The sequence below is a fragment of the Saccopteryx bilineata genome, chromosome 11, assembly GCF_036850765.1.
Source record: "Saccopteryx bilineata isolate mSacBil1 chromosome 11, mSacBil1_pri_phased_curated, whole genome shotgun sequence".
Classification (NCBI taxonomy): domain Eukaryota; kingdom Metazoa; phylum Chordata; class Mammalia; order Chiroptera; family Emballonuridae; genus Saccopteryx; species Saccopteryx bilineata.
The window spans coordinates 38,662,285-38,684,369 of NC_089500.1; positions in this window are offsets into that span (position 1 = coordinate 38,662,285).

Genomic DNA, 22,085 nt, shown 5'->3' on the forward strand with positions numbered 1-22,085 from the left:
GATCATGGTAGCATATATTTTCCCACTCATAAAAAAATAATTCAATTAGAAATTTGGCATTTGTTGGTATGTTGTGCATGCAAGAGCTGAAAAAAAATGACAAAGACATGGGAAATGAGGTATTGGAAATAAATTGATATAATTTTAAGAGGGTTGAGGAACAGGAATAAAATGTTATTCGTATTACTCTAAATTTGACCAATAGTATATCCATTTTCAAGGGATTGGTGAAATAATGCTAATTCTTGGTAAGCACAGATTGCTAATGCCACACATAGTTTTATGTGTCAATTTGGTTAGGTCATATTACTCAGGTATTTGTTAAAACAAACAAACAAAATCCAAAAAACACAGTCTAGGTGTCATTGTGAAGTTTTAGATGAGGTTAACATATTAATCAGTAGACTATGGGTTAAGAAAATTAGTTTTTCCAATTAGTTAAAGGTCTTCAGAAGAAAAAACTGAGGTTCTCCATGAAAAAAAGAAATCTGCAGCCAGATTACCTTCAACTTCAATCTGCAATATTACCTTTTTTCTGTGTCACCAACCTACATGGTCACTCTGCAGATTTTGGTCTTGCTAGTCCCTACATTCAAGATCATATGAGCTATTCTTTAAAATCAATTTATCTCAGCCGAGGCTAGTTGGCTCAGTGGTAGAGTGTCAGCCCAGTGTGTGGATGTCTTGGGTTTGATTCCTGGCCAGGGCCCAAGGAGAAGAACCCATCTGCTTCTCCACCCTTCCCCATCTCCTTCCTCTCTATCTCTCTCTTCCCCTCTGGCAGCCAAGTCTCCATTGGAGCAAAGTAAGCCCGGGCACTGAAGATGGCTCCATGGCCACTGACTGCCTCAGGTACTGGAATGACTCTGGTTGCAATGGAGCAGCGCCCAGACAGGCAGAGCATTGCCCCTTAGTGGGCATGCCTGGTGGATTTCAGTCGGGCACGTGCGGGAGTCTGTGTCTCTGCCTCCCTGCTTCTCACTTCAGAAAAATACAAAAATAAATAAATAAATAAATAAAATAACCCCCCGTCTCTCTTTCTACATATATATTTACACACACACACATACACACAAATCCTATTGGTTCTGTTTCTCTAAGACACCCTATCAATAATTATTATTGCATTCCAGAGTTATTTTCACTTTCTTGACATCAGTCTTGACATGGAAAAAAAAGTTATATCAGCTATTTTAGTTTAGACACTAAACTACTAGGTTTTCTTACATAAAGGAAAATACTATTCATATGGTGCTGATTCACTTATTGCTAGCCAGAAAATTTGTGTCCAGGATAGTTTAAAAATTATACATAGATTTTTCCTTGTAAATATGTAAAAACAAAATAAAAAGATGTTTTTCTACCAGATTCATATGCAGAGCTTGCAATTTGTTTTTTAATTCTGATCTTTTAATGTGTCCTTAGATTCTAAAGTTGATAAACTCCTTAATATTGAAAAACTAATTTCCACCAACACTGTCCCCACACTAGAAAATATGTTACTAAACCTCATTTAGGTATTGGAAAACAACTATTGTCAAAAATTCTAGCCCTGGCTGCAAAGCTCGGTGGGTTGGAGTGTCTGATTCCAGTCAAATCACACACAGGGGCAGGTCGATGTTCCTGTCTCTTTCTCTCTCCCTTCCTCTTTGTCTCAAATCAATCAATCAATAAAAAAAATTAAAAATCTATTGACAACACGTGTATTTTATATAAATAGGTAACTAAACAGGTATATATTTCAAAGTATAAATATGACATGGATAAATTAAGTCTATGATCAAGCCATACTCTTTACTAAAAAGGAACATATTCTTTTTAGATAACAATTTTCTATTCTTCCCTCACCATTAAAAAATATATAAAATGCAAGCCTCAAAGTGTCAAATAGTGCCTTTTTGCAGAATGCCCTGTGCAAAGTGTCAAGTGGTGAAGGGTTACCAGTGGCATTAGGAAAAAAATAATTTTCTATAAGAAAAATATTGTGCAATTCAATCTTATTTATGATTAATGAGATTATTTCAATGAAGTGCTAGCTGAAGAAGTAATAGCAAACAAACATCCAAGACAAAATTGGCAATTTAAAACCTTTTTCGTTTGTTTGTTTTTAGAGTAAAAACATCTGGGACAGAAAAAAAAGTTATTTTTTCTTGTTTTTCTAGTAGCAGATTGGATATTTTCAAGTAAGTCTTACTTTAAATGTGTGCTGTTTTATTTAATATCATAGTATGTCACCACAGCAACATATAAAACATGACATTCTGTAAATGGGGGAGGAAATAGTACTTATACCGAATATTTGGGAAACAGAAGTTTCAGCTAGACACCCTGGTCTTTCATTTTGCATTAGTATCTTTTGGAAACCTGATTGATGTGGCTTTGCCTTTTCAATCTCATACATTACCACAGTCCACTTTTACGATGTTACTAATGTTGCTAACATTTCAATTCACCTATTGGAAGATCCCAGAAAGCCATATGTCATGAGAAGATCAAGGGGTGGCTGACCTATAACAATTATTTTTGATCCTGAAGATTGTCAAAGGGTTTAAGCATCTTTTATTCTTAATGCTAACTGAAGATCATTTGAAAAGGGCTAGAATAATTTCAAAAAAAGGGGCTTCATCTCTGGAATCTCATGACGACTTCTTAGAAGATCAATAATAAAAAGTAGCATGAGTGGTCTGCTTCAGCAGAACACCAAATAGCAATAGAAAACATGCATACCAACTAATTTTGAACATTCGATGGTCTGCATAGAATTATTTTTGAATGATTAATCTAGCAGTGGTCAGTATTTGATGGGTCATTTAAAAGTTCAGAAATTTTTTTTATTGAATTTATTAAAGTGACATTGATTAATAAAATCATATAGATTTCAGATGTACAATTCTATAATCAATCACAGGTATGTTGTGTTGTGTGCACAGCACTCCAAGTAACCCTAAAAAGTTTTGTAAAATTTACAGAGGCCAGTGGAAAGAATTGTAAATATATAATGTCTTTTAAAATAAGACTTTAAGAAAAAAAGCAGCCTGACCAGGCAGTGGCACAGTGGAGAGAGCATCGGACTGGGACATGTCGGACCCAGGTTCAAAACCTGGGTCACCAGCTTGAATGTGGGTTCGCCAGCTTAAGCACGGGGTTGCTGGCTTGAGCAAGGGGCACTTGCTATGCTGTAGCCCCCTGGTCAAGGCACATATGAGAAAACAATCACTTAACAACTAAAAAGCTGCAAGAAAGAATTTATGCTTCTCACCTCTCTTCCTTCCTGTCTGTCTGTCCTTCTCTGTCCCTCTCTCTGACTCCCTCTCTGTCTCTGTTAAAAAACAAAACAAAACAAGAACAAAAAGCAGTTAGGGAATATTTTATGAAAAAGAAGAGAAGTTTAAGAAATATTGAGAAATATTGGAATGAAGGGATGAGCAGAGTGTGATCTAGTGAGAGAGAGAAGAACATGGGAGCTCCACTCTTTTTTCTCCAAGGAGAATACTGTCTACACTGACTTATGGGATTAATATTAACTTTACAAGGCAGAGAGGTATTGAGGGACAAGGTGATTCTACCATAATACAGCTACCAGTTAGCTATGGTGAATGCAAGAGTTTGTTTCAAATGTTTCTCAAACTGACCACTCCCCAGAAAGGTAGATGATATTCATGTGACAGAGCTGCTACTGTGATTCATTTATATGTTTTTAAAAACATCTCACTCCAAGTGATTATATCATAGTAGAAATTGCTGACATAAAACATTCTTGTGACCATGGACATAAGAAATAACAGATGGGTTATTCAGCAGGGCAGCCATAGGTAAGATTCCTAAAGAGAGAGAGAAAGAAAAAACAAACTATCAAAACAAAGAAGACCCACTCTCATTCATCAGTGAAATCTGGATGATGACATTGATATTGCTTAACTATGAAATACACTATCCAAATGAAAAACATAGTTCAAGTATTTAAAAGTAAACTTGATTTTTAGTTTTACATTTTACAAAGTCCACTTCAGCTAATTTAATCAGAAATTGGTATAATATAATAAGACATTGTAATAACTTTTAAATTGTACACCCAGAACAAGAAAGCCAGAATAAGGCCTAACAACAATTCAAGCTATTTCAGCAGAAGTATTACTGCTATTGCTTGTTAGTCTGCTCCACAAAGCTGGAATGCATGCTATCGCTGCTGAAGAAAAGAAAAAATGAAATACCTCCAAGACCATGTTTGTTAGAAAGACATTGCCCTTCCAATTTCTATATGAACCCATCTGCTTGGAAATTCCTAGTAACATGCAAAGTTTTAGCTACACGGAGCCTGGGGTATGTAGTCTTTCGTATTCCAGGCTATGAATAGAGGTATCCAAAGTTTAGGCTGCCGGTACCCATTAAGATAATTTAAGACGGAATGGCCTTCAAATGCTGAAAGGAAACTAGGGAGTTGTTAAAAGAGGTACTAGGGGAATTACAGTCATTCTTTCTCCAAATATTTCCAAGAGTTTGATGGTATTATTTCTCAGAGATCACATAGATAAACTATATTATTCCCAGTCCAACAATTATGTATTTTACACTGCATTATATAGCTATCCTTTTACTCTTTTAATTATTTTTTTAAAGAATGTGACACAGGGAGAAAAGTGAAAAAAACCTATATTAATATTTTATTTTCTGTGTTAGAGATTATTTTCAGTCAATTGGTAGAACTGCTAAATCCTGAATTGTACCAATGTGTTTTTATAACAAATAACTTTTAAATTACTTTTTACACAAGAAATAACAGCATTTCTATACTGGACAACATCATGTCATTTATAGTAAATTTAGTTCATGCCATTTACAATCAAACAAACAACTACACTTTCACATTCAGAAGTATTTGTTAGAGAAACTGAACAACACAACTGTTGGGCAAATTAGTTTGTAAAATTTGTGTTTTTTTAGTTTGCTCACTTCTGGTGTTGAAAAATGGTGCTGGGCAGCTAGGTATGTGATCTGTGAAATTGCAAATTACCTTCCTGCTTGGGAAGGGCCATTGTCTTGCTATTATTTGCTGGATGAGAGGTTTTCATACCAGAAAGTATTGAAAAGAGAAGGGAGAAAGCCATGTTTTTGCAGAGTTTGTACAAAGAGAAGGTAAAAAGTGTGCAAACAGGGAACCAGAGGTGAGGAACTTTTATGAGCTCTGCTGAGACTGGTGGAGCCTTTGTTTCTAGGATAAACCCGAGAAGATTCTCCTGGTTGTGGAACCAGAGAATGTGTCAGTGGCTTTGGGAGCCCTGTGTGTTTGCCTGTTGCCAGTGAGAGACTTGAATAAAGGAATGGACCACCATTTTTTGGCTCCACTGTTTATTTATAGTCTGCCTAAAGTCAATGGGAATCTGCATGTGCATGGCTGCAATGGTGGCAACTACTGGCCATACAACAACCTACAATGTGATGTGAGGTATCTGTCAAACTTTAAACTTTATAACATGTGAGTAAACATCTGAGAGCAAGCCATTTTGATCTAAGCATTTTAAAAAGAAAATAAATTTGTAAAATAAAAATTATTTTAAAAATTTCATGGTAGCATAATCATCTCAGTTATTCATATTTTCCTGATGCTTATAACTACTTTGCCATTCAAACATTACTTTTCATTTCACATATCAATTATTCTCCAAGCCATTTACCTAGCACTGAGACCTTCCACTCCACTTTCTAAACTCATCCTATTGTGATTACTGACAGATAGCATTGTTTAGATTGAAAATGTTGCTTCTGGAACTAATAAAATGTGATTTGCATTTGCTCGCATAGAAAGAAAAATTCTACTTGCCTAACTAAGGAGTGGAACACAATAGCATTTTTTTTTCTCAGACTTCTAATTATCTTGAGACTTAGGCCCTTTACATATTATTCCATTTCATTTCTGTTGGGCAAATGAGTTTGTTAAATTTGTATTTTTTGAGTTTACTCACTTTTAGTGTTAAAAAATGGTGCTGGGCAGCACCAGGTATGTGATCTGATAAATTGCAAATTACCTTCCTGCTTGGGAAGGCGCCATTGTCTTGCTAATGTGTGCTAGAGGAGAGGTTTTCACACCAGAAAGTTTTAAAAAAAGAAGAAGAAAGAGGAGAGAGAAGCCATGTTGGCAGGGAAAGAGAAGGTGTGCAGATGGGGAACCAGAGCTGAGGGGCTTTGCAAGTTCCACTGAGGCTGGTGGGGACTTTGATTCTAAGAGAAACCAGAGAAGATTCTCCTGGTTGTAGAATTGGAAAATGTGTCAGGGCTTTGTGAGCTTTGAATGAATGAAAAGGGAAATATTTTTCCCGTGTGTTTGCTCGTGGGCTGGTGTGAGACTTTAATAAAGGATGGCCCATCAGTTTTTGGCTCCACTGTTTCTTTACCATCTGCCCAAATCTAATGTAACAGTGTAAGACCTGCCAGTACGGCAGGAATGAGGGGGGTGGCTGACGCCCCATGTGCGTGGACTGGTTTCCTGGACTATGACCGGAGTGGGCATTGGCTCCTTTGTTGGATGGACTTATGGATTATGGATTTTGGACAATGTGAAATACCCTGATGGGGGTGGGGGGTGGCTTTGCTGGAAGCACTCCCCTACCCTGGGAAGCTTTTCCCGTGGCTAGAAAGAAGACCGAGGACATTTTGCGCTTTGGGCTAAGTGCTCAGAGACTGGTGAAATGTACCTTTGTAATTGTTGAAACTGTATGATTTTGCTGTTGTAATCTGTGTAATGTTCTAATTTCCTTGCACAGGAATGCTGGTGATGTAAATTGTGGGTAGTAAAGTGAGCATAGGGGTGAATTGTTGGGCAGATAAAATGTATTATGCTCACTTTGTTAAAGAGGCCGTTGCCCAGGTGATATTAATGTGTGTTGAGAATTGTTGTAGCCTGAGGCTTGGTTTTGGGATTAAGCCTGTCCCACCCTTTTTGGCGTGAGATGGTACAATCCTATCATGCCTCATAGAAGTGATTTTGTATTAGAGACTTCCCCATTATGTATATTGGATTAAGGGTTTGGATTTCTACACTATAAAATGGGAACGGAGCGGGAGTTTGCTCTCTTGGTTCCTGAGGTTAGCATGAGAGAGCAGAGAGAATAGAGCCAGCAGCGGGAGGAGGCCACGTGGAGAAGGCCAGGAAAAGCAGCCAAGATGGCGGAGTACTGAGTGAGATGCCAGTTTGTACAGAGTTTGTATCTGGGATAAGGAAGGAAATGGGGAACTGAGGAGAATAAGGCTGTTGAGCTAGAAACCTTTGATTCTAGGAAACTCGGATAAATCAGTAGCTTTGTGAGCACTGAATGTGACTTGGTTTTGGAGCCCAGTATGTATTTTTACTTGCCCGCCGGGTGCAAAGCTAGAATTAAAGACTATGGCCCACCAGTTTTTGGCTCCACTGTTTCTTTATCGCCTGCCCGAATCCAATGGGAACCTGCATGTGAATGGTCACGATGACGGCTCCTGGCCTTACAAGGACTAAGCCTTTCCCAGTCTTTTTGATGTGGGGTGGTACAATCCCATCATGCCTCAGATAGATGGCTTTGTATTAGAGACTTCCTATTTTGTATATTGGATTAAAGGTTTTGATTTCTGCACTATAAACTGGGGCAGACCAAGAGCTTGCTCTCTTGGTTCCTGAGATTAGCATTAGAGCAGAGAGCATGTTGAAGAGCAGAGTAAGGCCACATGGAGGAGGTCAGGAGAAGCAGCAAAGATGGTGGAGTGCTGAGTGAGAAGCCAATTTGTGCAGAGAGAAGGAGATGGGAAACAGAGGTGAATAAATCTGGTGAGCTAGAAACATTTGATTCTAGGAAACTCGGATAAGTCAGTAGCTTTGTGAGCACTGAATGAGTGGGTTTTGGAGCCCAGTGTGTTTTTTTACTTGCCTGTCGGGTGCAAGCTAGGATTAAAGATGATGGCCCACCAGTTCTTGGCTCCATTGTTTCACTACCGTCTGTCCGAATCCAATGCGAACCTGCATTGGCCGGGCGGCCGTGGATACTGGCTTTACAATATCATATTTACAAATTTATTTGACCAAGAGTCATGCTTCAGTATCTGTGATCAGAGTCTCTGAGAACTATAGGCAGAAGTGTATAGACACTTTTTTTTTTATCCCTCCCTAAAATGACTGTTGGGCAGATAAAATGTATTATGCTCACTTTGTTAAAGAGGCTGTTGCCCAGGTGATATTAATGTGTGTTGAGAATCCTTGTAGCCTGGGGCTTGGTTTTGGGATTAAGCCTTTCCCACCCATTTTATGTGGGGCGGTACAATCCAATCATGCCTTAGAAGTGTCTTTGTATTAGAGACCTCCCTATTATGTATATTGGATTAAGGGTTTGGATTTCTACACTATAAAATGGGGGCAAAACGAGAGCTTGGCTCTTGGTTCCTGAGATTAGCAAGAGAGAGCAGAGGAGAGCAGAGAAAGGCCACGTGGAGGAGACCAGGAGAAGCAGCTAAGATGGCGGAGTGCTGAGTGAGATGCCAGTTTGTGTAGAGTTTGTATCTGGGATAAGGAAGGAGATGGGGAACAGAGGTGAATAAGTCTGGTGAGCTAGAAACCTTTGATTCTAGGAAACTCGGATAAGTCAGTGGCTTTGTGAGCACTGAATGTGACTGGGTTTTGGAGCCCAGTGTGTATTTTTACTTGCCCGCCGGGTGCAAGCTAGGATTAAAGACTATGGCCCATCAGTTTTTGGCTCCGCTGTTTCTTTACTGACAGTCCGAATCCAATGCGAACCTGCATGGGTCTGGCTGCTATGATGGTAGCCCTGGCCGTGGCTTCTGGCTTTACAATGACATTTAAAAGAGAGCTCAAAAGGAAAAAAAGAATGAAGGCATATCTATGCTTCTTAATCTTCTAGTTTTTTTTTAAGGTCTTGTTTTAAATATTTATTTGATACTAGATTCAAACAAGTGATCTAGATTCTGTTTAGAATCTATTTCTGATTGACTCCACAAACAATTTTGCTTTCAAGAAAATTTCTCCTGATAGTTGGAGAAATGGAGACTGAACATATTTTGTATTGAAGGATCATTTTTATCTTTTAAAACTTCACTGAATGTTGTAATTCACAGTATATTGAAATGTAAAACAGCTTCCTTTACCAAGAAGTGTAGCTATTGTTAGTTAACACTTCATCCATTAATTCACAGACAGTTTTCCTTCTTTTGCAAACACTAAAACCCCTTGTTTTTTAGGACTAAAGATCTTGGGTCCTGTCAGGTTAAACTAGGGCAGTCCCTGAGCTGTCTAGCTGATATGAAGACTCAAATAGCTTTATTTACTTATGAATATACTGGGTGAACTGGGGAGTTGGGAGAGACCATGAAAATTTTAATTTGAACCAGTGGTGGAATTTCCAGAAAATCCCTCTGTATCCAGTGCTGGTCTAGGAGTAAATCAGGCACAATTCCCGAAGAGATACTGAATACATTTGATATGAATTACATTGTCCTGCTGGCTGGAAAGTGCACGTTACTGGAGTCATTAACCATGATTATCGTCAATTATAAGCACGAAAGTACACACACAGCCGCCCAGTAAATGCAGCCATTGTTTGCTTGTGATGTTCATAATCTGTGAGGACAATGCCTCTCCTTGCTGGATTGGAAACCTCCTTCTCCCTGCCTGTTTCCTCTCTTCTGTCCTGTCATCCTAATTTCTCAAGCATTAATTCTAAAGTAGTGAAAGTTGTTAAAGTAGTCTTTCCTCACACAATTCAATATCACTGAAGATAGGACTTTATTCCAGGCTGCAGCGTATTGCATTAGTTATAACAAGTGTTGGAGTAGCTCCTGTTATATTATTAGCTTGGTCAGTTTAAATAAGAAATAATTGCCTAATTATTATACAATAGGACCATGAACTTTATATTACAATGCTGAAGTAAATGGGAGAAACAAGTAAGAAACATGCTTTACAACTACTATATCACAACCCTTCATTATCAGAATCTATATGCTTCCAGTTAAGGCTGAACTGAGCAAGAGTTTGGTACATATATTTTCAACTTTTATTTTGAAATAATTTTAGACTACTACAGTACAAAGTACAAAGAGGGCAAAAAATAGTACAAATAATGTCATATAGCTTTTACCTATATTTTATGATTGTTAACATTTTTTTCCACATGCTTCATCATTATCTTTCAATCTTGTCATTATCTGTCTATATTTGTTTATTTTTTATATTTTTTTCAAGTTTCAAATTTTACATCTTGATGCTACTTTACCACTAAATACTCTGGTATATTTATAAATTCAACATATTTCTAAAAACAGGGACATTACATTGCCAGAATACAATCATCAAAAAGAATAAAGTAACATTGACAATGCAGCATTAACTAATCTAAAGATATTATTCAAACTAATATCCTCTCTTATTACAAATTCCAATCTGGAATGACACATTACCTTTAGTTTTTACATCTGTGAGAGAGACATAACATTGCATTACATTATGAAAGAGTTCAGGCCATTTATTTTCTTGAATTCATTTTGCGTTTGTTACCAAACAGAAATAATTTATCCACCCAACACTTAAGGAGCCAAACACTTAACACTGAGAATTGTAGTTGAGAATGATTAGCTATTTTATTATGACTAGCGCCACCCTGGAGAAGGAGGCTAATCCTCAAAATCCCAATCTTTCTCTTCCAGGGCTCGTGGTGAGTTTTAAATGATACAGAGGCAGTAAGTATGTGGAAGCACTAGTGGGGCAAGCTTTAAATGGAGGACTTTGGAGCTTGGCCATTTATGGTAAAGGGTGTCAACTAACAGCTCTTCCTGGACAACAGACCCTTAGTGGTTATGGCCTGTTTTATTTTAAGGGTTATAATTTTTATTATCTTTATATAGTTCACTGGGGAAATTGTCCCAGATTTGGCCCATTGGAGAAACTTCAAGGTGGCTTTTGTGTTCGTTAGACATATCTCCATGATTTTTAAAATATGTCTTTATTTCCTAACACCAGAACATTTTAAGTGCACCTTGTACTTTCCATATTTTAGTCCTGTAATCTGCCATATCTATATGAAATACTGTAGACCTTTTATAAAGGATGGTCTTTATAAACAAAAATCTTGGCATAAGGTGTGCTAATTGATTCTGAGGTATCATTGCTTTTACAGTTTCTCAGAGCTAATAAATATACATGTAAACATGTATATTTTGTATGTATGTGCATAGCTATATCTTTTTCTATATATGTCAGTCTATACATAGTAAAAAGCATAGGTTTATTCTACTTCTCCAATTGAAATCCTAGCTTCATAGTATTCATTTACATCTCCACTCTCCTCATTTATTCATTCTTTTCTTTGTGTAAGTACAAAATCTTGGATTCTTGTTTTATTATAAGGGTTTGTAATTTCTTTCTCTGACAATGAGATGTCTGTCTCTTTTCACAAGTTGTTCTATATTTCCCCAATAGTTTCAGAATTGTTCATTCACACTATTGTAGAAACAAGTCTGTGGACAGGTTTTTTTTTTAACATATCATTCCTAAGTTCTATTATTAAACCTTCAAAAATTTTTTTGTTTTAAAGTTTTAAATTTCTGATTGAGTTTGTTATATGCCTACTGCTTGTTTCCATATATTTATTTATTTTTAAGTTTCATTTTACTGTTTTCTTTTGCCTCACTCCGCCCTCCCCTTCTTTTGGGGAATTTTTTATCACATAAAGTGTTCTATTCTTATTTTATATACTTTGTTAGTAATTTTTTTGTGTGTTTTCACTTCAGTTTTTATTTTTTTAATTTTAATGAGGTGACATTGATCAATCAGGGCACATAGGTTCAGAGAAAACATCGCCAGGTTATTCTGACAATTGATTATGTTGCATACCCATCACCCAAAGTCAAATTGTCTTCCATCACCTTCTATCTGGTTTTCTTTGTGCCCCTCCCCTCCCCCTCTCCCTTCTTCTATTCCCCCCCACCCCTTGTAACCACAACACTCTTGTCCATGTCTCATTTTTATGTCCCACCTATATATGGGACATAAATTTCTGATTTACTTATTTCACTCAGCAGAGTATAATGTTATCAAGATCCATCCATGTTGTAAGTGATCCGAGGTCATCATTTCTTATGACTGAGTAGTATTCCATAGTATATATGTACTACTCTTCTTTATTCAATCATCTATTAAAGGGCTTTTTGGTTGTTTCCATGTCTTGGCCACTGTGTACAATGCTGCAATAAACATAGAGCCGCATCTGTCTTTACGTACCAGTGATTTTTAGTTTTAGGGGTATATACCCAGTAGAGGGATTGCTGGGTCATATGGTAGTTCTATTTTTAATTTTTTGAGGAACCACCGCACTTTCTTCCATAATGATTATACTACTTTACATTCCCACCAACAGTGGATGAGGGTTCCTTTTTCTCCACAGCCTCTCCAACACTTGTTATTACCCAACTTGTTGATGATAGCTAATCTAACAGGTGTGAGGTGGTATCTCATTGTAGTTTTTTTTTTTTTTTTTTGCATTTCTTTTATAGCTAATGAAGATGAGCATCTTTTCATTTATCAGTTGGCCATCTGTATTTCTTCTTGGGAGAAGCGTCTATTCATGTCCTCTTCCCATTTTTTTATTGGATTGTTTGCTTGTTTGTTGTTGAGTTTTATGAGTTCTTTCTATATTTTGGATATGGGACCCTTATCTGTGCTGTTTTTTGGAAATATCATCTCCCATTTAATTGGCTGTATGACTGTTTTGTTGTCAGTTTTTCTAGCTGTGCAAAAGCTTCTTAGTCTGATGTTTATTTATCTTTGCCTTCACTTCCTTTGCCTTTGGAGTCAAATTCATGAAGTGTTCTCTATGACCAAGGTCCGTGAGTTTAGTACCTATGTTTTCTTCTATGTAATTGATTATTTCAGGACTTATATTTAGGTCTTTGATCCATTTTGAATTAATTTTAGAACAAGTGGACAAACTGTAGTTGAGTTTCATTATTTTGCATGTGGCTTTCCAGTTTTCCCAGCACCATTTATTGAAGAGGCTTTCTTATCTCCATTGTGTGTTGTTGGCCCCTTTATCAAACATTATTTGACCATATATATGTGGTTTTATTTCTGGACTTTCTATTCTGTTCCATTGGTCTGAGTGTCTATTTTTCTGCCAATACCATGCTGTTTTGATTATCATGGCTCTATAATATAATTTGAAGTCGGGTATTGTAATGCCCCCAGCTTCATTCTTTTTCCTTAGGATTGCTTTGGCTATTCGGGGTTTTTATAGTTCCATATAAACCTGATGATTTTTTGTTCCATTTCATTAAAAAAATGACATTGGAATTTTGAGGGGAATTGCATTAAATTTATATATCGCTTTGAATAATATAGTCATTTTGACTATATTTATTCTTGCTATCCAAGAACAAGGGATATTTTTCCATTATATTGAATCTTTTTTTATTTCCCTTAACAATGCTTTGTAGTTTTTATTATACATGTCCTTTACTTTCTTTGTTATGTTTATTCCTAGGTATTTTATTTATTTATTTATTTATTTTTTCAACCTTTTTGAGTTAGTTTTCTGAGGTTTTAGTGTTGGCATATAGGAAAACAATAGACTTTTGTATATTAATTTTGTATCCTGCAACCTTACTGTATTGTTTTATTTTTTCTTGTAGTTTTTTTGTGAAGTCTTTGGAGTTTTCAATGTATAGCATCATATCATCCACAAAAAGTAAAAACTTTACCTCTTCTTTCCCAATATGAATGCCTTTTAGTTCTTTCTCTTGTCTGATTGCTCTGACTAGAACTTCCAGCACTATGTTGAGTAAGAGTGGAGAAAGTGGACAACCTTGCCTTGTTCCTAATTTTAGGAAAAAAGTCCTCAGTTTTATGCCATTTAATATGATATTAGCTGATGGTTTATCATAAATGGCCTTTATTGTGTTGCGATATTTTCCTTCTATATCTATTTTGTTGAGTGTTTTAAACATAAAATGGTGTATTTTATAGAATACCTTTTCTATATCTATTGATATGATCATAAGGGTTTTATTCTTTGTTTTGTTGATATGGTGTATTACGTTAACCCTTTTACGTATATTGAACCATCCTTGTAATTCTGGGATGAATCCCACTTGATCACGATGAATTATTTTTTTAATGTGTTGTATTCGATTTGCTAGTATTTAGTTTAGTATTTTAGCATCTGTATTCATTAGAGATATTGGTCTGTAGTTTTCTTTCTTTGTGTTGTCCTTGCCAGGTTTTGATATGAAGGTTATGTTAATCTCATAAAATGTGTTTGGCAATATTGCTTCTTCTTTAACTTTTTGGATGACTTTGAGTAGAATAGAAACCAGGTCTTTGAGTGTTTGATAGAATTCACTAATATAGCTGTCTGGCCCTGGACTACTATTTTTTGGGGAGGTTTTTGAAAGTTGTTTCTATTTTCTCCCTGCTTATCAGTCTGTTCAGGCTTTCTGCTTCTTTATGACTCAGTCTAGGAAGATTGCATTGTTTTAGGGATTTATCCATTTCCTTTAGATTGTTAAATTTGGTGGCATATAGTTTTTCATAGTATTCTACAATAATTCTTTGTATATCTATGATATCTGTGGTGATTGCTCATCTTTGTTTTCAGATTTTCTTTATATGGGTCCTTTCTCCTTTTTCTTTAATGAGTCTTGCCAAGGGTTTGTTAATTTTTTTGATCTTTTCAAAGAATCAGCTCCTTGTTTTATTAATTTTTTCTATAGTTTTTCTGTTCTATATTTTATTTTTTTTCTGCTCTGATTTTTATTATTTCCTTTTTTCTGCTGGTTTCGGGTTGCTTTTGCTCTTCTTTTTCTAGTTCCTTAAGATATAAGCTGAAGTGATGTACTTGGGCTCTCTCTTGTTTGTTCATATAGGCCTGTGGTGATATGAACTTGCCTCTTATTATTACTTTTGCTGCATCCCAGAGATTCTGATATGTTGTATTGTTATTTTTATTTATCTGTATGTGTCCTTTGATCTCTGCTTTTATTTCTTCTTTGACCCATTCATTTTTTAAAAGTATGTTGTTTAATCTCCACATTTTTGTGGGTTTGTTTACCTCTTTTTTGCAGTTGAATTCTAGTTTCAAGGCTTTATGATCAGAGAATATGCAGGGTATAATTTCAATCTTTCTGAATTTGCTGATGTTATTTTTGTGACCCAACATATGTTCAATATTTGAGAATGTTTCATGTACACTAGAGAAAAATGTATACTCTGGCACTTTGGGATGAAACGTTCTGTAGATGTATATTATATCCAATTGTTCTAGTGTTTCGTTTAAGGTCAATATTTCTGTATTGATTTTCTGTTTGGATGAATGATCTAGAGCCGTCAGTGGTGTATTGAGGTCACCAAGTATGATTGTATCTTTGTCGGTTTTGTTTTTAGATCAGTCAGTAGCTGTCTTATATACTTTGGTGCTCCTTGGTTTGGTGCATATATATTAAGAAGTGTTATGTCTTCTTGATTCAGTGTCCCCTTTATCATCATGAATTGACCATTTTTGTCTCTGATTACCTTTGCGGTCTGTAGTCAGCATTGTTATATATAAGTATGATTGCACCTGCTTTTTGGGGGGATGCTATTTGCTTGGAGTATTTTTTTCCAACTTTTCACTTTAAATTTATTTTTTTCCTTGTAGCTTAGATGTGTTTCTTGTAGGAAGCATACAGTTGGATTTTCTTTTTTACATTTAGTGTAATTATTGACACTTGAGGATTACCTATTGCTATTTTATTTATTGCTTTCTGTTAGTTTCGTATCTTGTTTGGTTCTTCTCTTCTGTTTTTCTATCATTTGTTTTTGTTTCATTGTAAGCCATACTTCTTTTCTCTATTACTTCTTTTTTCAGGCCATGTGCTTCTGTGGTGATATTTTCAGGGATAGTTACCATTAAGTAATGGAAAGAATACATATTATGTTCATTGTAATACATTATTTCATGAATGTTTCTGCACTCCATCCTCCTCTGTTACTGATAATCTTTGTCCTCTCTCCTTTTTTGTTTTTGTTGTCACAGATTAGTCTTATTTTTATTGTGATCTTGATGGAGTTTTACTTGTTGTTTTGTTTTGTTTTGTTCTTTGTATTTAGTCAGAAAACCCCCTTTAGTTTTTCCTGAAGTGGGGTTTTCTGGTGATAAATTCCCTCATCTTTTCTGTATCTGTGATTGTTTTTATTTCTCCTTTGTAGTTAAAAGATAGCTTTGATGGGTATAGTATTCTTGGCTGGGAGTTCCTCTCTTTCAGAACTTTAAGTATTGGGTTCCGCTCTCTTCTATCTTATAGCGTTTCTGCTTAGAAATCTGATGATAAACTAATGGACTTTCTTTTATATGTTGTATTCTTTTCCCTGGCTGCCTTGAGAATTTTTCCTTTGTCATTGGTTTGTGCCAATTTCATTATGATGTGCCTTAGGGTAGATTCGTTAGGGTTAAGATAACTCAGTGTTCTGTTTGCTTCTTGAATTCTAGACTCTAATTCTTTCCACAGGCTAGGGAAATTCTTGTCTATTATTTGTTTGAATATGTTCACCATTCCATTTTCTCTCTCTTTTCCTTCTGATATACCCATTATTCTTATGTTGCTCTTTCTGATGGAGTCAGACAATTCCTGTAGGGCTTTCTCATTTTTTTAAATTTTTGAGTCTATCTCCTCTTCTCTCTGTAATGCCTCTAGTTGTCTGTCCTCTATGTCACTAATTCTTTCCTCTATCTGGCCTACTCTATTAGCTAAGCTTGTTACCTTGGTTTTCAGTTCATTAATTGAGTTCTTCATCTGTGTTTGATTCCTTTTCATAGTTTCAATTTCCTTGGTGATGTATTCTTTCTGCTTATTGAATTGTTTTTTGAGCTCCCAAAGTTGCCTTTCTATGCTTTCTTGTATATCCCTGAGTCTTTTTAGGACTTTAATTTTAAAATCTCTGTCATTTAACTCCAAGGTTTTCAAGCTAAAAATTTTTTTCTATAGATTTTTTTCTCATCTATTTGAATTACATCTCTGTCTTTTGTATCCATAATATTTGATTTATTTTTCCTTAGTGGTATTTGAGAGTAGTATTGTTAATAATACTATAAGAGTTGATAAAAATAAAATAAAAAAACCAAAATAAAAAAAATTTTTTTAGAAAATACTGTGAAAAAATGAAAATTGTATTGTGCTAAGTGTAACAAAAACTACATAGAATGAAGGGCCTGAGTTGGGGGGAAGTGACAAAAAGACAAATAACAAGGTAAGAATCCACAAGATGCCACAAGGAAAAAATTTGTATTAAGAATAAAATAATTTGTTTATAAATGATTGTCAAATGAGAGAAATAGTAAAAGAGAAAAAATACTGTGAAAAATGAAAATTCTATTGTATTAATTGGAATAAAAACTACATAGAATGGATAGCCAGAGTTCAAGGGACATGCTAAAGAGATAAAAAGCAAAGTAAAAGGCACACAACATGCCACAAAGAAAAAATTTGAATCCAGAATGAAGTAATTTGTTTGTGAGTAAGGAATGAATGAGAGAAAAAGTGAAAGAGAAAAGAAAAAACAAAAAGGGAGAGAGAAAAAGAAAAAAAAAGGAGAGTTAAGGTTTTTGGAATGTAACCCTCATAGAAGAAAAACAAGAATGGAAAATGTAACACCTATGTGTAATGAAGTTCAAAATGTAAAGGAAAGAGTAAAATGAAAAGAGGATAAAATGACCAAGGTAGAATAAAAAAAAGATAAAAAATACAAGGAAAAAAATGGAAAAAGTTATGAAGACTGGATTTTTTCTGGTTTTGAGAGGTTATGTTCTTCCTTTTTTTTTTTCCTTTCTCTCTTTTTGGCCAGTAGTGGCACTCTTTGGCAGAGATTTGCAGTTGATGTGTCACTATGGCGATGACATTAACTAGGCCTCAGTCCAGTTGGTAGGTGAGGCTTGTTAGTGTTTGCTGGCTTTGACACTGGGAGAGTTCGTTTTCCCTGAGCCTTTCCTCAAGTCTCTCCTTCCTGAACCAGCAGCCTGGGGACCCAGCCATGAAGTTGCCCCAGCCACTGCCTGGAGAGAAAGAGGCTCTAAGAGCTGCCAAATCTCCCCTATATCCCCACTCAAAGCAGGGTTCTGGGTAAGGCTTTGCCAGCCAGAGCCACCAGCGTAATGAGGCAGGGCTGGGAATTTATTACTTTTCAGGTGTCTTCCTATGAGTCTCCAGGCACATCTAGTATGCCTCAGTGCTCCATGGGTCTACTCTCCCCAGGCTTTTTGCACTTTGTAACCTATATCAGCTGGCAGAAGATGCCCCAGTACTTCCTGGGGCCCTAAAAGCTGCCAAGTTCCTCTTCGAGGTCCACTCAAAGCACAGTTTTGGGTATGAAAGCTTTGTCAACCAAAGCCACCAGCTTAAGAAGGCATGGGAGTGAGCTGACTTCTGGTCAGGCTCCTTTCTAAGGTTCCTTGGGTATGTCTTGTTTAATTTGCCTCAGTGCTCCGCAGGTTTGCTCTCCACAGGTTTGCTCTCCACAGGCTTCTCCCTTGTTGGGAAGACTACATCCCAGCCCACCCAACTTCTGCAGTGTTCTCTGAGGTCTGCTCAATGGGAATGTGCTTTTTAACCTGTATCAGCTGGCGGGAAGTAGCCCCAGCCACTGCCTGTAGAGCAAGAGACCCTAAGAACTATCAAGTCCCTCCTCTGGGTTTGCTTAAATCATAGTCCTGGGAAAGAAGGCTTTGTCAGCCAGAGCTGCCAGCATAAGCCAGCCAGGCAGTGAGCAGACTGCGGGTTAGGCTCCTTTCAGTCTTCCGTGGGTCTGCTCTCCAGAGGCTCACTGCTCCAAGCTGCCTGCACCTCCTGCCTTCCACCACTTCTGCAGGTCCCCTCCATGGGAATGTGCTTTCTTAGCCTGTATGGCTGGTGGAGGCGCCCTGCCCAGATAGGTCCGGGCATAGGGAAGCCAGCTCTCGCACACTTCCCATGCATTGTTGGTCGGAGAACTGGGATTGCACAGAAACTCTGGCTACAGCCCTCGCAGAAGGACACTGCTGATAGTCTTTGACCTGGCCCCTCCATCCAGAAATGTGGGCGCCCACGCCTGAAGCACCAGGTGGAACCACTCACACTGCCTGCAATCACAGACTGGGAGACCTGAGAGTAAACAAAGCCCAAAGCCACTCTGGTATCAGTCTCCGCAGGCAACTGCTCTCCCATCTCTGCCAGAGTTTGCTGCTGGCCTTAGCTCCGCATTGGCAATCTCAGATCTCAAGCTGAGCTGTGGGCTCTCTCTTTCCTTGGCTTGAATGTCTGTGCCCTAGCCAGTTTCTCCCCTTTCCCCTAATACTCCCTTCCTCTCAGTACCAAGTGAAAGCAAACCTTCCTCAGGTCAGCGAGGAAGCGGAATACTCCATTCTTCATCTTATTTCCTTCAGAGTGAATTATATATCAGCCACCTTTTCACCCAATTGTACCTTTGTATGATATATGTGTATTTCAGATACTCCTGGGATTGTTTTTCTGTCTCTAGTTGTTGAATTTGTTGAAACTTCAGGGAGAGGTATCGGTAGCTCCCCTCATGGTGCCATTTCTCTGACGTCACTGTTAGTAACTTTTAATAAACATATTCACTTTTCTTTTACTTGTTTTGTAGATTTGGAAAGGTTTATTGGATTTCTAGTTCAATAGCATCCTCTCTGTCAGTGCAAAAAAGAAAAAGTTCAATTTCTGTAATGCATGTGTGTGTATATGAGGAGGATTATGTGTCTTATTTTATCATTCCTTATGGTCTTTGAAGACACAAAATATTCCTCTTTTACTTTATTTTTTTCACCCAACTGCCAAACAATACTTCTCACCCATTTTTCATCCCCCCAAATCTCTTTTTAAAGTCAGCCACCTCAAATTGCTTTTTCAATGTTTTCAATTTTTCAGTATTTTTACTTTATATTAGACTTTTTTTATTTTCAGAGAGTGGATTGAGGGCAATTCTAAACTTGTCACCAGATTTATTTTTTCTTTACCATAACATTTTTCTCTGAATGTCCTTGCCCTTGGCTGGAGTGTGAAGATCACATGCTGGAATCTGGTATTTGTTTGTTGGGTGCTTTGTTTTTTTTTAAGAAAGTAATTTGCAATTTTTGAGTTCTCTGTATTTTGACCACATTATTTTTGTGCAGGTTTTTTTGGTCATCTTGTTTTTGAAGAACTGCTGGGCAACAAGGATTTAGGTGGCTACCATTGTTGGTGGCTATATCAAAGCATGAGTGGGTCTGTTTTAATAGAAAGGTGTTTAAAATAATAAGTATAATACATGTCTACATTTTACTGGTTTATATATTTTGCACTTGAAAGCTTTTTAGTCAACACATACTATACACTGTGAGAAATGCTTGAGATCCTTGCCATTTGAGGATAATAATCATATTCCTTATCTTAAAGGAAAGGTCAGTATAGTACAAGACAGTCAAAAACTAGTGTCAGGAATATCAAGAATCACATACAATAAAGTTAGTTATTATTAGGTTTTTGCTATTTTGTTTTGGACTCTGACAGTGAATCTCACTGGATTGCTTGTCCCATTTTTATTTTTCCAAGGGGAAAGGTGTGACTACATGGGAAGTTTACTCAAACCCAAGTGGATTCAGTTTTGTATGTACAGCTGTTGCTGAGATTTCTTGCCAACTTTATTTCCACCAAACAAAACCAACTCGTAACCAACTCAGCAATTCATGAAATTATCTTGAGCATTTTAAAGAACTCTTTTCAAACAATAAGAGAAATTTTAATAAGTTTTTGTTAAATAAATAGCTTTGAAATTTAGTTAATAAATAGTTATTCCAAAGAATGTTTCATATTTTTAAAATGTCATTGTAGATTTACAAATTAAATTATTTATTATTACTCACTAAATTTTTTTCCCCCATAATTTAGCAGGAAAGGAGACTGTTAATGCAAATTTCATCTAGAGCTTTGTAAGTTTTTTTTTAATGTTGTTTGGTATTTTTAAAGTCTAGTGTTTTCACCAAATAGAAGGTGACGAAAGACAATTTGACTTTGGACGATGGGTATACAACATAATCAAATGTCAGAATGACCTGGAGATGTTTTCTCTGAATCTATGTACTCTTAATTGATCAATGTCACCCCATTAAAATTAATTACGTAAATAAAAAAATTTCTAGTGTTTTCAGTAAGGGAAATGGTATTTAAAACATTTTCCTCAAATACAGTGCAAAGAATCTATTATTGAGATTTTATATTTTTTTTATTTTTAATTTATTGATTTTTTGCAAGAGAGGAATGGAAACAGAAAGAGAGACAGAAACATTGTTTTGTTCCTGTATGGGCCCTGATCGGGAATCAAACCAGTAACCTATATGTGCTTTGGGACAATGCTCCTACCAACTGAGCTATCTGGCAGCACAAAATTTTATATTTTCTTTTAAAATTTGATTGCCATTTAATGCAGGAATAAGAGTCCAAATGAGTCCCCATGAAGCACCGTAAAACTCAAAAGCAATTGTCAGATAGATAGAGATAATAAGAAAGAAAAAGAAGGGAGTGACGTCATGGAAATGGCGCCGTGAGAAGCGCGTCCGACAGCTCTCCCCTAAATCACAACAAATTTATCAACTAGAAACAGAAAAATTTATCCTCGGAGCATTCCGGAGTTCCACACAAACTGAAAGCAAAAGGACTGTCATCACTTGAATCTGAGAGACGAGGGTGTGGAGGAAGCTACCGCAGCGACGCTCATTCAAGCTGTGAGCGAGTGCGCCTGTGGTGAGTCAGCCCATATACTTGGGAACCGCGAACCGAGCCGCCGCGAGCCCCCGCGAACCGCCGCCGCGAGCGGCCGCCACGAGCCGCCGCCACGAGCCGCCGCCTCAAGCCCCCGCGAGCCGCCGCTGCGAGCGGCCGCTGTGAACCGCCACCGCGAACAGCTGCGCGCGCGCCCAGTCCGGTTGAGCACCACTGACGTTCCCAGCGGCCCGCACACTGCGAGTGGGGGTCACCGGCCACCGGTGCCCGGAGCGCCCCATTCGCGCGCGTGCCTTGGGCATTCCACGCGCCCAGGGCGCCCTGCTGGCCCGCACACCCAG